Genomic DNA, 15,181 nt, shown 5'->3' with positions numbered 1-15,181 from the left:
AAATATATGATAATATAAATATTAATTTTCCAATAGAATTTTTAAATAATATCAGAGAAGGTCTTCCTCCACACGAATAAAAATTAGAAATAAATGCTATATATATAAATTCTATAATGTTTTATATTTATAACATTAGATACGAGAAAAATAAACTAATATTTGTTACTCTGAAAAAAGTAGAGTTTATTTAATAATTATTATACAATATTTACAATATTTACAGCGTAATTTTACCTGAAAAAAGTAGAGGAACGAAAATATAAGTCTATTATCTCTATTGTATTTTATATTTTACACTGAAGACTGTAATTTTATATTTCACTTGCTTCTTGATCCTTATTTGTTCGCACTACCTTTCTCTCTGAGTTTATATCTGTTACTACTCCTTCTCCTCTCTCTTCTCTATTGTTTCACTTCTTACCTTCAATATCCTTACCCCCTCTATCAATCACCTATCAAAGGACACGCTTTATTTGTATTTAAAGAGAGTATACTTTCTTTACATCTCCCCCCCTCCGTATTAGTCGAAAATTGGAACATCTCATTGCATTTTGTTTTATTTACATTTCTTTCTCACTAAAATCGTCGTCATTTAGTTCCATATTCATTGGAACCAATTTTGTTATGTGAAATAAATCTGGTTTTCTATTTTTTTCTGTTTTTATTTGATATATAGACTCTGAAATTTTATTTATTATTTCATAAGGTCCAATTCGTAATCTATCCATTTTTCTCCTATTTAGTCTGTTTCCATTTTCTATATATACTAGATCTCCAATTTTAAATATATGATTTTTTCTGTTTTTATCAAATATTTTCTTGTTATAATTGTGCGATTTAATGGTATTTTCTATTGCTGTTTGTCTATTCTTTAGCCAGATGTCTTTGTTATCTATTGTTATTAATTCTTGAGGTGTTATGCTTACATCAGTCCCATCTAGTAAATATTGCGGTGTGAATCCTGTAACAGAATGTTCTGTCTCATTATACTTTTTTATACATTCATGAGCTATTGATGTCCAAGCTTTTTTATTTTGGTTTTCGTTTAATTTGCACCTAATTTTATTAACTATTGTTTGATTGAGTCTTTCATTTAATCCGTTAGAAAATGGCGCATTAACAGCTGTAAAAACTATTTTGATATTATTGTGTTCCAAAAAATCTTTGAAATCTTTTGAGTTTATTCCTGGGTACTGATCTGACAAAATCATTTCTATTTGTTCAGTATCTATTATTTTTCTTACTAGTTTAATAAAGTCACTTGCCGTTTGTGTCTTAGATGTTATTATATAAGCATACCTGGTAAAGTGATCTACTAGGAGGTGTAAATATTTTTTTGTTGATCTATTTCCTCCAAATCCACCAATGGTATCTATTGAGACAATTTCAAAAGGTTTTTTTGCTGGGCCTAAATGTGACATTTGGCCGTATTTAAGTTGACCTCTTGATTTATTTTCTATACATATTTTACATTCTCTACATGTTTTGATTATATTTTTTGTTAAATTCTTCGCTGTGTAGTTTGTGCTTATTCTAGTCATCATTTGTTTTATTCCAATATGAAACCATTCTTTGTGTATTTTTTTTGTGTAAGGTTCATAAGACCTGTAAGTATATCAGACGGTCTCTGTAGAGGCACAAAATTTAAAATAACAAAATTATTTATGTATAATACAAAAGCAAAAATAATAAAGGGAAAAAAAAAAAACAAAAATTATATTCCTAGAATAACATTGAATACTGGAACCTCATCATCATTACCTTTTGTCGTCTATAGAAAACAGTTTCCCTTCATATGAGCATGTTTTATGTTTATCAACAAATTACAAGGAAAGAATTTTGATTCCTTAGGATTGCATATTAAAAAACTTTTATTCTCTGACGGACAATTATACGTTGCTTTATGAAGACGTAAGAATCTAAAGAGAATTTTCATTCAAATTGAATCTGAGAATTAATTAGAAATTAAAAATATCGTTTGGCAAGAAATTCTTTAGTAATTCAAAAATATGTAACTTTGAACATTGTCACATTGAAACAGACGTATGTTAATTCATAAAAACCATAAAAAAAGAAATATGTGAAAAATGTAGAAAGGGTATTAAAAGAACAGATGGGTTAAAATGACTCATGAAATGTCACAACATTAAGCTTACAGAATAAATTAGTGTTTTAAAAGCTTAAATGTGTGAGTCTATTTAATTATATTTTCTTCCGAATTCTGTCTTTTTGTAAATAAACTCCTCAGGTAATCAAGAATTTTATATTTGGGTAAAGTACACATAGACCAGAAAGAGATTCGAAATTTGAAAGTTCAATTAGGTTAAACAAAAAATAGTACTTTATAGACATAATATTGTCAGTAAGAGGGAGCAAATAGTCAGAGAGAGACCTATGAGCAGTGGCTTGGAAAACCCTAAAAACGAGGTATGACTTGGGTACTAAATTACTTATCTTTTTTAACATTTCTGAAGGTAAAACATTTAATAAATGAGTATTTTTTTGGGGGGAGGTAGAGGGGGAGGTGGAGGGGTATCGAGGAGGACCTGAGGGGTGGCTGAGGGGGAGCGGGGGAAGCTGAGACTCACATTCTTTAATACAACTATATAACAAAGGGATATATATATATATATATATATTTACTTGTACTGTTACATATAATGAAAATGGTTTTTAAGAGTGCTTATTTTAAATTTGATTAGCAGTTTAGGGCAAAATGTCAATATATAATTATATAAACAGTTTTTTTATGTGTACATATATATATATATATATATATATATATATATATATATATATATATATATATAATTCTACATAAAATTTATTTTAAATATTTTCTGAATAGCCGCTTAAAGTTCTTTTTGGCTCTCACATGGTGGTGCCGGCTGTCGTCAATTATGAACTACGGCCGCAACAGGCTTCTTAAGGGGGTAGTTTCACAAAATCTAAAAGCTTAGAAACACTTTGAAAAAATTTGTATAAGCCAACAATCATATGTAGAATAACATATTAAAAATTTAGACATTCTAGCTTCACCGTTTTCGAAAAATAAATTAACTATTTCACACGTACTCTTATCGAAAAAGAGTATTTTACATATTGTGTTCAAAAAAAGTTCCAGGTTAAGCTGAAATTAAAGTATAGTATAAGATAGCATGTTTTAAATATATTCGTCAGATTTTAAGAATAGCACTTGCAGCTAAACATTTTTAAGTTATAATAAATTAAAAGTTTGTGTTTAAAGATCCATGAAGATGTTGCAACGAAGATTCCACCACCAACTTAATATTGACGTACAATATCACCTCCATACGTATTTATACATACGTATAAATATACAGAGGGTTTTCGCCTAATGCGGTGTTGCTACATTTATTTTCACTTGTCTGTTTTGGAAGACATAATGTATTTTAGAACACAAATTGACTATACATTGTGACACTACCCCCTTAAGACATTCCTCCCCTATCAGACAGTCGTCTTTGTAAGGAAAAGCGATTTTAAGTGATACGTAAAAAGCATGTGTATTCCATTTTAAGGGTAAATTTTCTTGAGTTGCAACGTGTTATAGTAATTTTTTGTAGGTGCAAAGTGCATTTTAATGCTTATTTTTTCCATGTAAGCAATAACTACATCAATAGCTTAAAAATCGATTTGTTCTTCAAATTCAGTTGAAACACGTTTAAATCCTTCCAAATCAAAATCGATAAAGTTAAGCGGATTCACGAAATGGTCTTAAAAAATCATTAAAAAATAAAATCAAACAAAAGGAATGAAATCAAAGACACAAAAAATGAAATAAAATGAAAAAGGAAAAAAAATAAAAATAAAAGAAATATAATTAATGAATTATAGAACGAAAAAAAAAGAAATAAAAAGAAGAATGAAAAAAATGAAATAAAGAAAATTTTTTAAAAATGAAAAAAATTTAAAAAAAAGAATCAGGGGATTTAAATGGATCACGAAATCCACGATAAAAACGAAATTTTTCAAGCATGAGATGAATGCCGAAAATTAATAAAGCATGAGATGTGTGTTGAAAAACATTATAAAATAAAGAAACACAATTTCTCATATAACAAGGGGTCACAAGATCCATAGAAAGAACGAAGCTCTTTAAGGATAAGTACTGCATTTATGTAGTTAAGTACAACAAAAACTTAAAAAAAGATTTAAAAAATAAAGTAAATAAAAAAAAATAGTTTAGTACTCACAATAGTTAAACTTTGTGAGTACTTAACCAATTTTTATTTTTTTTATTTGGTGTTTAGGTTTTTGTTGTACTAAACTTTTTTTAACTTAGCTTAAAGCAAATATAAGAATTTGATTCTAAAACACAGAAATAACTGAATGAATTGTTTATTTAAAGGTTTTATTATAATTTTGCTTTTAAAATTAATTTTTAATAAATGAAGTAATTGACAGTTATCTTTTCCTTTTATTAATATTTTGTTTTTAACGAAAATTTTTCATATCAATAGATTGCATAAGGTTTTACATTTTGTCTAATATTTTCCGAACTTTTTTGTACAATGATACAATCTTTGTCCATGTAATTAAATTAACATCTAGTTTTATTTATTTTGATTCTTTCAAAACGATTACACTATTATTGAAATCTGAAACAATCAAAAACTTTTATTATAGTCAAATTTTTTGAATGTTGCTGAAAGTATATACTTGTGCAAGCCATAGACTTTTTTTATTTAAAAAAACGCATTAGTGATTTGAGATTGTACTGCAACATTTTTGTGTAATCAATCAGGTTATTTTAGTATATGAATAATAATAAGAAAAACTATCTTTCAAAAGTTATTTTTATAGTCTTCTTCTGTTGCTGCACAACATGTATTTTGGGTATAATTACTTAATTTTAGTGAAAACGCCTACATTTTTACTTAAGAATTGTATTTATACATAATGGCTTATGACCTCCGTTATGTATTTCAAATTCTTTTCAAAATAATTTTTACAACTCCTTTAACTATTAACAGACTAAAAACTTCTTCAAATATAATCAAAGCGTTGTGAGACTTGCCCTATTAAAAGCATTATTATAAACTACAGAAATCACCAACAAATTTCGATAGTTTTCATTAATATTTGACATCAATTGTGGTACAAACAAAAACTTATTTTCTTTAAATCCAGAGCAATAAAATATTCCTTAATGTTGTTAAGGTTATATTCTTATTTGCTCTGCAATTGGCTTTTCGTATCCAATCTTAAATGGATGGAAAAAAGTTTGGAACTATTTTGTAGCAACGGTTGGCACTGTTTCCAAAATTTGTGTACAATGTTGTCATCTACATGTCATTAAATGTCTTTGATATGTCATTAACTCAACTTCTTGTTGACATGAAAGATGAGTCAATTTTTTGTTCATTTTGTGTTTCATGCTCCCTTTAGTTGACTAAGCTTAACGCGTGTGATACTTAGGTTCATCGTTCTGCAACGCTAGAATAGCGCTTTCATGATCCATGTATTTATCATTTTCTTTGGATAATCTTCCCCGCCAATTTTCATCAACTTAACAATATTCTAGGGTACTAATTTAAGACAAATGGTTAAAGAAATCTTTTTCCCTTTTGATGTTGGTCGAGAAATCCTGTTGGCTTTGTGGTGAAAAAAAGTGGACTTTACCTCAAAACTAAAAGAGGTCTGAACTTTCTCTCCTATTTTAAGTGTTTCATTAGTATTAACTAAATTTTTTGTGTGCATGTTGGTTATAGTTTGATGTGTGTAACTATGTCAATCTGCAAGTATGTAAATTTTCTTAATGCTTCCTTTATTTTTTAATCGCTCGATAACTTTATGTTAAGAATATTGAAAGTTGGCTTTCGGTTTTATTGATATTCTATAGCCAGGGTTCATCGTGCAGCCTGAAAGAAAAAAAGTATTAGTTTACTATTGATTTCTGAGTCTATTTACAATTTTTGCAGTGTATGGCATGGGAGTATCAAGCTCTGTGTCTTTCTTAGAGGTCTAGTTTTGAATGATGTTTTTTTTTTTTTGGTTCTTTTTAATTTTGATATGAAGTTCAGTTTGTTCGTGTTCTTTTGGTTCTTACTCTATGGTTGCTCGGGGTTCTGCATAAAGTGGATTGTAGGTGCATTTTATAAACTTTCCTGAGACACCACGTCTCATAGTCTTTTTAAAACATCTTTTTCCTTTGTCAATTAGTATTGCTATTATAATTAAAGTAGTAAAAGCTTAACTGACGTTGTGCATTGAAATAGGAAGAGATTTTTTTTTTGTCAAACTTTCAGGCTTACATTTTCTTTATTTAATTTATTATATTTTGTACGTTTAATTTTTTACGTTTGCATGCTTGTTCATTAAAGTTCACTCGAATTGATTTAATAGCGTCATGGAGGATGTTTGTATCTGTTAAGGATTGATATTGTACAGGTAAGTTCACTATTGTCATTACGATGGCCAATAAAATCCGCATCGATGTTTTTTCTCTGGAAAATATGTTGAACATGATTTTTACAAGGATTTTATCATTGGGGAACTAGTTTTTTTTATCTGTGTGTTGTCCTATAATTTTAACATCGTTTTCTTTATATAATACATTAATTTTCTCTGAAACTGTTTTTTTCTAGGGTTTCACTATAGTAGCGATCTTATTTATGGAAACGTACTTTTTCCTTCACTCAAAGGTCATCTTCTGGTTAAACATTAAGATTCTTTACTTTTTCATCGTATTTTGTTTTTGCTCGTTTTTTTATTCTTATTCGTTGATCTCTTGCGACAATTTGTAGTTTTTAAGTCACTCAATAAGATTTTTTAAGTATTACGAATAGGTCCACAACTGTCTGTCCTTACATGATATTGGCACTTTCAAAGACAATAGAGTTTGAAGGTTGCACATATTTAAGCCATTCTAATTATGGCCCCTACAACATAGAATGACCAGAAACGAACCTTGGTATATTCTATTAACGAATCAGTATTACAGAAATCAATAGAGCTTACTGGAAGATAGTTATCAATAGATTTATATTGGAACACACACCTACTCAAGAATCAAATAAATCTTTTCGATGTTAAACTGCACATATTGGTTATCCTCATTGTACTTACTATGTGGAAAATGGCGTGTAAAATTTAAAAGTGATGCGATTGAAAAATCGTAAAGCAACGCTATTTAACATAATTAACACTGTGGGAACCTATGCAGAAGATAAAATTATTCAACCTCCTAGCATACAATCAAACAGACTGACCCTTTTTTGGAACTATTGAAAGCTTTGCTGCTGGACTTTTTGGATTAGTCATAGAAGACAATAACAACGTTAAAAGCACTAACGTCAAAAATTGGCACACCGATCAAAAGGAATATATTAAATGGTACGAACAAAACAGCCATATTTTTGCAGCTACATTGACAGAACTATACAACAATACAAGGCGCTAAGAGCATATTCTAAAACATGTTGCTCATATATTGACCCCAGGACAAGAATTTACTTGTGACAGATATCTGATATATTTATCAACTTACCTCAGAAAAACTAAGGCTACAATAAATTCTATTACTTGTTTTCATGAAAATCTAATTGACATCTTGTATAATTTACAAAGAGGTCAATCACATCCGAAGCTATTTTCTCCAAATTAATTTAAACCCGTAGCCCAGGATTGGAAGAACCTAGCGGGAAATTAAGAGTTTGTAGCACCAATCAAGAATCTTTATGCGGGCGAACTAGGCATTCTAAGCAAATAAGATGTTGTGCATCATGGAAATATAACATTTGTTACTCGTAGATTAAACATTCTATGGACTATAATTTTTATAGACTACGTCCAGTCATAGTACCTTAACCTGTACCCCTATCAGCAATCGCAGCAAACCATAATTTGTATTTACAATTAAACAAAGTTCAATTAAACAAATGTGATAAAACAGATTACAGTTATATGTGCTCAGCTATGAAACCGTTAAAAGAACTCTGTTCTTCGGGAAAATAATTATTATGCTATTATGATCTGGAACGAATGTAGTTAAATACTTTGAAATTATATTTACACCGAAGACAGAAAGTCAATGGATAACCCTACCAGCTGATAATTCATGGTTATTTTCAACATCTCAAAAATAACAATTGTGTATTAGTTGCCCTCACAAAATGGATGGACAAGAAAGAGTAATAGGTAATAGGTCTTTTACGAATAAATGATGGGTGTATGTGAAAAACACACAAACTAACCTCACCAAGTAAACATAGGACCACCACTCAGATACAATATACGTATTAAGTAGAAGTAAACTTAAAGTTAAATATATTACATGAGCCTTTAAAGTACACTTATGTCTGCCAAGACACTATAGAATTAATTCAAAAACTAAACTTTCATGAACAAGCATGGACAGATTAAGAATTAAATGTACAAACTATAATTAGTTGAGTGGAGTAAATACAAACCCGAAAGTTGGAGTAAAAATAAACTTCTATTTTTATTTTAATATGTAACGTCATGAAAGCTGTTATCACTATTATTATTAATATAATACTCATCAGCAAAGCTAGAAGCTGTTTCAAAAAGACTATGAAACATGGTGTCTCAGAAAAACTTATAAAATGCACCATTAATCTACTGAGCGCAGAACCCCGAGTAACCGTGAAACAAAAACCAAAGAAACATGAACCAACTAAACTTTATATTAAAACTAAAGAAAACCAAAAAATACATGTATCATTCAAAATAAGGCCTTAAATAAAGACACGAAGTTTGATACTCCCACGCTGTATACCCCAAAAATTGCAAATGGACTCATGAGTCAACAGTAATTCGATACTATTTTCCTTCCAGGCTGCATGGTAAACTCTGACTATTAAATAACAGTTATGAATGAGAGTTAAAGGAAATCATGCTCAATATAAAGTTATTAAACAATTGGAGAATAAAGAGAACATTCAGAAAATGCACATACTGCCAAATTTACGTACTTATAAATATCGAGCTACGACTGACATTCACACAAGTAATTCATTGAATAAAAAATCTTATGAAACACTTAAAATGGAAAAGAAAGGTCAGATATTTTTTACTTTAAAGATAAAACCAACTATTTCTCAAGCCCGAAAAATTTCTGAACCAACATCAGCTAAGAGCAATAATGATATACCTTACATCAATCCAAAAAGACTTATGCATCTTTTACCGTGGGATGAAAAGAATCGGAAGGGAAAAGAGATTTCTTCAGCCGCTTTTCTCAAATAAATACCCTAGAATATTGTTATACCGTCATAAATTGGCGGGAAAAGTTTTCCGAAGGATATGTTCAATACTTGGATCCCAAAAGTGCTATTCTAGCGTTGCAAAACAATAAACCCAAGTATCGCATGAGTTACGCCTAACCAACTAAAAGAAGTTCAAAACAAACTGAACAAAAAATTGACTCATTCTTTATGTCAACAACAAGTTAAGTTAATGACATATTGAAGACATGTTGTAACATGCAGAAGACAATAATGTACACAAACTTCAGGAATATAGCCAACCATAGCCGAAATCATCCATTTACGAGATATAACCAACAGTAGGAGGAAATGAACTTTATAATTTGAACCTACTATTAAACTAGATACATCCTAGTTCTAGAAAATGCAGAATTTTGTTTTGAGATATTTATTTATAGCTTTATTAAACCAATGAGCAAAGTTATACTTAGTTAATTATTAAGGTTTAATTTTCTTTCCTAATCATCTAGTTTGATATTTTTTATTGCCTAATTTTAACAAAAGAAAAAAAAATGGAAAAAAAACAAATCAAACCTTGCTGCTTAGTAATGAAAATACATATTTTTTCATTACAGTTGCATGTTACTACATTGTAGAACTATTCTTATATCTATTTTGAAACCTTAATATCTAGTACGATTATATATTTCGTTGTATCATTAATGTGCAAATATTTTGACATAGCATAATAAGGAATAATTGTATCTATCCATGTATTTCCTGACCGTTATTTATCCATTCCGTAAATATAATTTTATTTTCATAGTTACATTCCATGTATAATCTACCAATCACTACCATTGTTAACAGCACGAAATACACCACAACAGTACTTATACATACAAAGGATCAATTTATAATTCTTATAACACTCACTATACTTACACTTACAGATTACATAAAACGGCCAAGATCATGGATACCATGGCCAGTGGACGTTCTATAAACCCTTTAATCAATATCCTTATAAACAAACTAGAACTAAGACAGTTGCTACATTAATACGGCACAATTTAAGCATGACAAGAGCAGCCATATGTTGTTCCATACACATGCTACGAGGCCATATACTTACACTATCAGTGGCTACCGATGCAGCTTTATAATTGGTAACACATCCCTAATTGATACTGGTTGATATTATAAAAAAAAAAATGCTAATATTAAAATCTCCTGAAGCGTTTCCGAATAAAAGATTTAGCAATATGACTAGGACAAAACATACGTCAAGTAGGTGACAGCCACCTGCATCTAGACCATGACAGTCAAGATAAGATTAAAAAATCGTTATTAAAGCATGTAATAAAGATAAAGAAGCATCTATTTTTTACGTTGTACAAGTAAATCGTACGGATAAGGAAATTTTTGTCCTAATAGAAAAAACCTTATAATGCTTAATACCTAACAAAGTACTCCGAATAGCCGCACAGTTTACAAGACACTTATTTTTTCAACAAACCTGGAGATAGAAAAAACATTGTACCTATTCATACTGAATATAGTTCAGAATATAAATTTGAGGCAGTGCAAAAGATAGTTGCTTATTGCATTACAACTTAGCAAAAGGAGCCTTATACTATCACTAAAACAATGACAATCACAACTACAACAAACATTTTACTAGTAGTGGACACTTTAAGCAGCTGGACTAGTAAACTACCACCAAGCCTTATATTAAAAGTGCCAGTCGTAATTATGACTGACGAGTAAATCAAATATCTCATGACTTTTGGCTTACTCAATGATATTAGTTATATAAAACTCTAAGTCATAAGAGATGATGGGAAGGACTTATACATAACATTTACCACGTATTGACTCAAAATACCTAAAATAATACGCTCGAGATATCCACATTAGGAATATTCGCAGGGGTCAACCCAACCGTAGTGCAATGGGAGGGCCTCTTCCTGGAAGGTACACCTTCTTGATAACGGAACCTTCTGCGCCAGATAAGCGGGCATCAGGGCGTATTACGAATTTTAAAATCATAAAGTCTGGTATTGTCGATTGAATGGACACAAAACCAAGAATAAGGCAAAACAATACACATGCGATTTGGAAATCATGGTTACAAGTGTGATTTACAATCACGTGCTGTATTGTGTTATATCTCAATTAAAATAAAAATAAAATACAATATTTGCATTAAAAATGTCAGCCTCGTCAAATATTAATAGCACCTTGATCTCTGTTGTAGGACAGAGCATAACACTTATTTGAAACGTTCAGGCGAGCCAACGTTAAAAGGTAACGCAAATAAGATCACATCAGGGAAAAAACGACAAACAACAAAGGTGGAAAATGAAAAAAAAAAATCAAACCATCCTTTTTATGTAAAGTCACCAAGAGCCACCCCCATAGCATGTAAGACAAAAAAGATTTAGCTAAAGCCTTGTGCAAAGCACCTTTGTTCACGCGGCATTCTAGTTAGTAGCTTTACACCGCTTATTAAGTGTGGTCCTTAATTAATAATGCAATATTTAAATGTATGTTGTAGTAATTGTCTGGTAAACTCATAGTAATTCACTTTAAAACAAAATTAAAAACGCAAGTATTCAAGATAGTGCATGATATTTTATTAGTTAAAGCCAAATAAAACTTATATTATAAAAAGTAATCATATTAAAGAATCATATTTTAACTAATCTGCAAAAAGTAAAGGTATGTTGACACATGTTCTCTACACAGCCTAATACTCTATTTTTTTCTTCAATAGACATATGAATAGTTGGCCAGTCTGCTTGTTTTGTAGCCCATCAGGAAGTGTGTAACCAAAATCCACAAACATTTATTTTTACTGGATGATAAAGTTAAATGATAACGATTAGTTATTTTTAAAAAATTACGCTCTGCTACAGTTATTGTTGAATGATTTATCGTTACTATTCATCTTCATTATCTGGTATAAGCTGGATGTTTGTGGATTTGGGTTCCACACTTTCAGACGGGTTGTGATACTAGCAGATTGTCTAACTATTCATTTGTTTATTAAAGAGAGAAAAAAAAATTTGTTAGGCGTTGTAAAATATATATGCCAACGTACCTTTTCTCTTTTCAGGTTACATTTAATATGATTTTTCAGAACCGCTTCGTTTAATATTATTATTTTATTTGGTTGTAGTTAATGAAATATTCCAAAGTATCTTGTATACTTGTTTTTCATATTAAGTTTTACAATGAATTACAATGAGCTTACCAAAAAATTATTATAACTTGAATTAAAATATTAAACTATTAATTAAGGACCACACTCGAGAAGCGGGGAAGAGCTACTAGTATTAGGGTCAAATTTACGTGCAATGTATTCGAAGGGTAAAATTCTTTTTAGATCTATTTCAATCATAACAATATCCCCATTAGTGCTTATCACGCTTATGTTATATTGACCTTTATCATTTTTTACTGTTCTTTAATACTAAGCTTTAATCGTATATTTAGTTAACTTACTAGTGTTTTTTTTGTTTCTTATTAAAGCATCATTGCTTCACACTAGATATATTTTTACTACGATTAACTGCAAGGGGTTGGAGTGTATCTTGGTCATCTAATTTATTATTTTCACGGTAAATGCTATTTTTATCAGTTTTATTGTCAGTGGGCTTCATCAAATTATCACCCCTCTCTGATAAAATCAATCTTTTATATTCTGCGCTTGTCTCTTAAGTTTTGTTGCTTTATGTTATTTTTTTTAACCCTCTTCAATCACTGTATTTCTTTAAGAGGTCTCAGAAAAGGAATGGGCTTTATTATATCATCACTTAATACTATAGCATCATGATAATATAACAATGTGGCTCGTTGTTTTTTACAAAAGTTTTGGTTTTGACCTAATCAACCGACATTTTTGATGGGAAAATCGTTAAGATTCACATCAAACATTGTAGATTCTTCTTGTAAAGTTGTATACGTTTTTTCTTCAGTAAAAACTGGATGAGGTATAATTCTGGTACGATTAATAATTTAACTAGTTTTTACGCGTGAATATGAAAGCAACTGGTCCTATTCTACCAGGTTTGTAGTGGTGCCATTATCAAGCATGAGTGTGATAAAACAATTTTTTTTCTGCGACTGAAAATTTTATGCTTGTAGGGTTATCGTCTACACCAAGTCACTGGTACGTACCAATTTGGATGGCTTGGATTCTGCTAAATAGTTCATCGCCTGAGCCGTAGTACTTGGTGTTTGGTTCTGATTTAAACGCTGGGGCTCATTTCCGTACGTTGTGTATTTTGGCTGTTAATAATTCTAAAAATTTGGCCTCTAAGAATCATAAATAAAACTTTGTTGGTTGTGATTGTTGTAACTCATACAAGTGTTATTTTAGGAGTAACCATTATACTTATTTGTCCGGCTTGAATGACCGAATTGCTTATTTCTAGAATGAAAATTTGGACATTGTTGTACATAATAACTATTAGGATTTTCGTTGTTGTATTGGTTAAAGTTGTTTTGCTAACAGTTATCATTATTTTGTTGATTTTCATAATATCGACTTTTTTATTGTTCCCAAGGTTTCCTCGAAAGTTTAGATTATTATTCAATTGCCTATTAGGATGTTGATTCTGATTATTGATTTGGTGCTTATTAACTTGTCCTATTTAATGCAATGACAATGGCTGGTCACGATACCTATTCTGCTGTTGATGTAAGATATTAAATTTATTTTTAAAATCACTGCGAGATAGTCATTGGTGTAGTGTTTCCATGATTATACCCGCTCTCATTTGGCTCTCCAATCTCAATGCATACTCAAAGGCATCGGCTAAGAAAACAGGTTTTTTTGCAACTAACTGCTAGCTTATTGTAGGTGCTAGTCCTTTTACAAACACGTCTATCACCATATCTCTTATTGGCATCATCATATGCGTATATTACGCATTGCCCTTATCTTGCATGAAAGCCTTTTTAGCACCACTTAGTAGTAGGTTTACATAATCGTAATATTCACCCACTGATTGGCCTTGTCATTGATACACTTGCTGCAGCTGAGATTGATAATAAGCAACGGTTTTTCATGTTGCCTATCTTTTTTTTCAATGTCATATAGATGGCTCGAGATTCTTCAAGTCTCGGCCGTTTACGTTTATATGTGCGGCACCTCGCAGATTTTGCAATACTGCTCTCTGATATAATTCTTGTTAATCATCTCTGATCCAACTTTTCCTGTCCCTTTTATCTTGAATGAAGTTCTTGAGCGCAACATTTCTTTCATTTAATATACAAATTGATTTAATTGCATGTTAAAACAAAAAAATGGTGTTAAGACTCCATAAGCGCTTCAGTGACTGTTACATCGGCCTCAGCTAGATGATCGTTTTTGTTGACTATTTTTTACCGTTTAATAATTATCTTTGTGCGTGTTTTTTTCCTTTTCATTCATTTTTATACTGTATTTTATCTTTTTTTTTTTCTTTCTCTAGTTAGACTTGATCACATTCGAGGAAAATATTAATCATTATATTTTACTTTATTTTGCTTATTTATTTTAGAAAAATATTTTATTAGGTCCTTGATATGCAACTTAAAAGACACAAGTCATAAGAAAATAATTAGACACAAACATATAAATAATATTAATAATCATGCATTTGACGTGCTACACATGATTAATTATGGATAATAGAGAAAACAATTTTTTTTTTCTTAATATGTGTGTATAACAAAAAAAAATTATCTATTCAAACATATATTTTTTTAGTGTAAGTGCTTGTTTGGCACATGCGCATATCATAAAATTTTTTATATAGTTGTATGCGTGCTTATGAAATGATAAGTATACTCTGTGTAATGTCCAGAAGCTAAAGTGATAGTGTGCAATCAACCGCACATATCTAATACTCTCTGCTTCAAGGTTGTTCCTATGGCTAGAGAGAGAAAGACGACAGAGAATACGCAACGTAAACGTGACAACGTCGCACTTA

General features: G+C 30.2%; 1 protein-coding gene and 1 pseudogene across 1 annotated transcript in view; one reads left to right on the top strand and one right to left on the bottom strand.

Annotated features, from left to right (window-relative positions):
- The window catches only part of LOC106643507 (troponin C-like), a 314,737-nt gene that overhangs the window by 37,003 nt on the left and 262,553 nt on the right, over nt 1–15,181 (top strand). The window lies entirely within an intron of this gene.
- LOC149373736 (U1 spliceosomal RNA) lies at nt 11,071–11,217 on the bottom strand (annotated as a pseudogene).

Source organism: Copidosoma floridanum, unplaced genomic scaffold (assembly GCF_036245765.1).
Source record: "Copidosoma floridanum isolate Cflo_tuat_1 unplaced genomic scaffold, Cflo_Japanese_pri ptg000028l, whole genome shotgun sequence".
Taxonomy (NCBI): domain Eukaryota; kingdom Metazoa; phylum Arthropoda; class Insecta; order Hymenoptera; family Encyrtidae; genus Copidosoma; species Copidosoma floridanum.
This window is presented reverse-complemented; position numbering and strand designations above follow the sequence as displayed.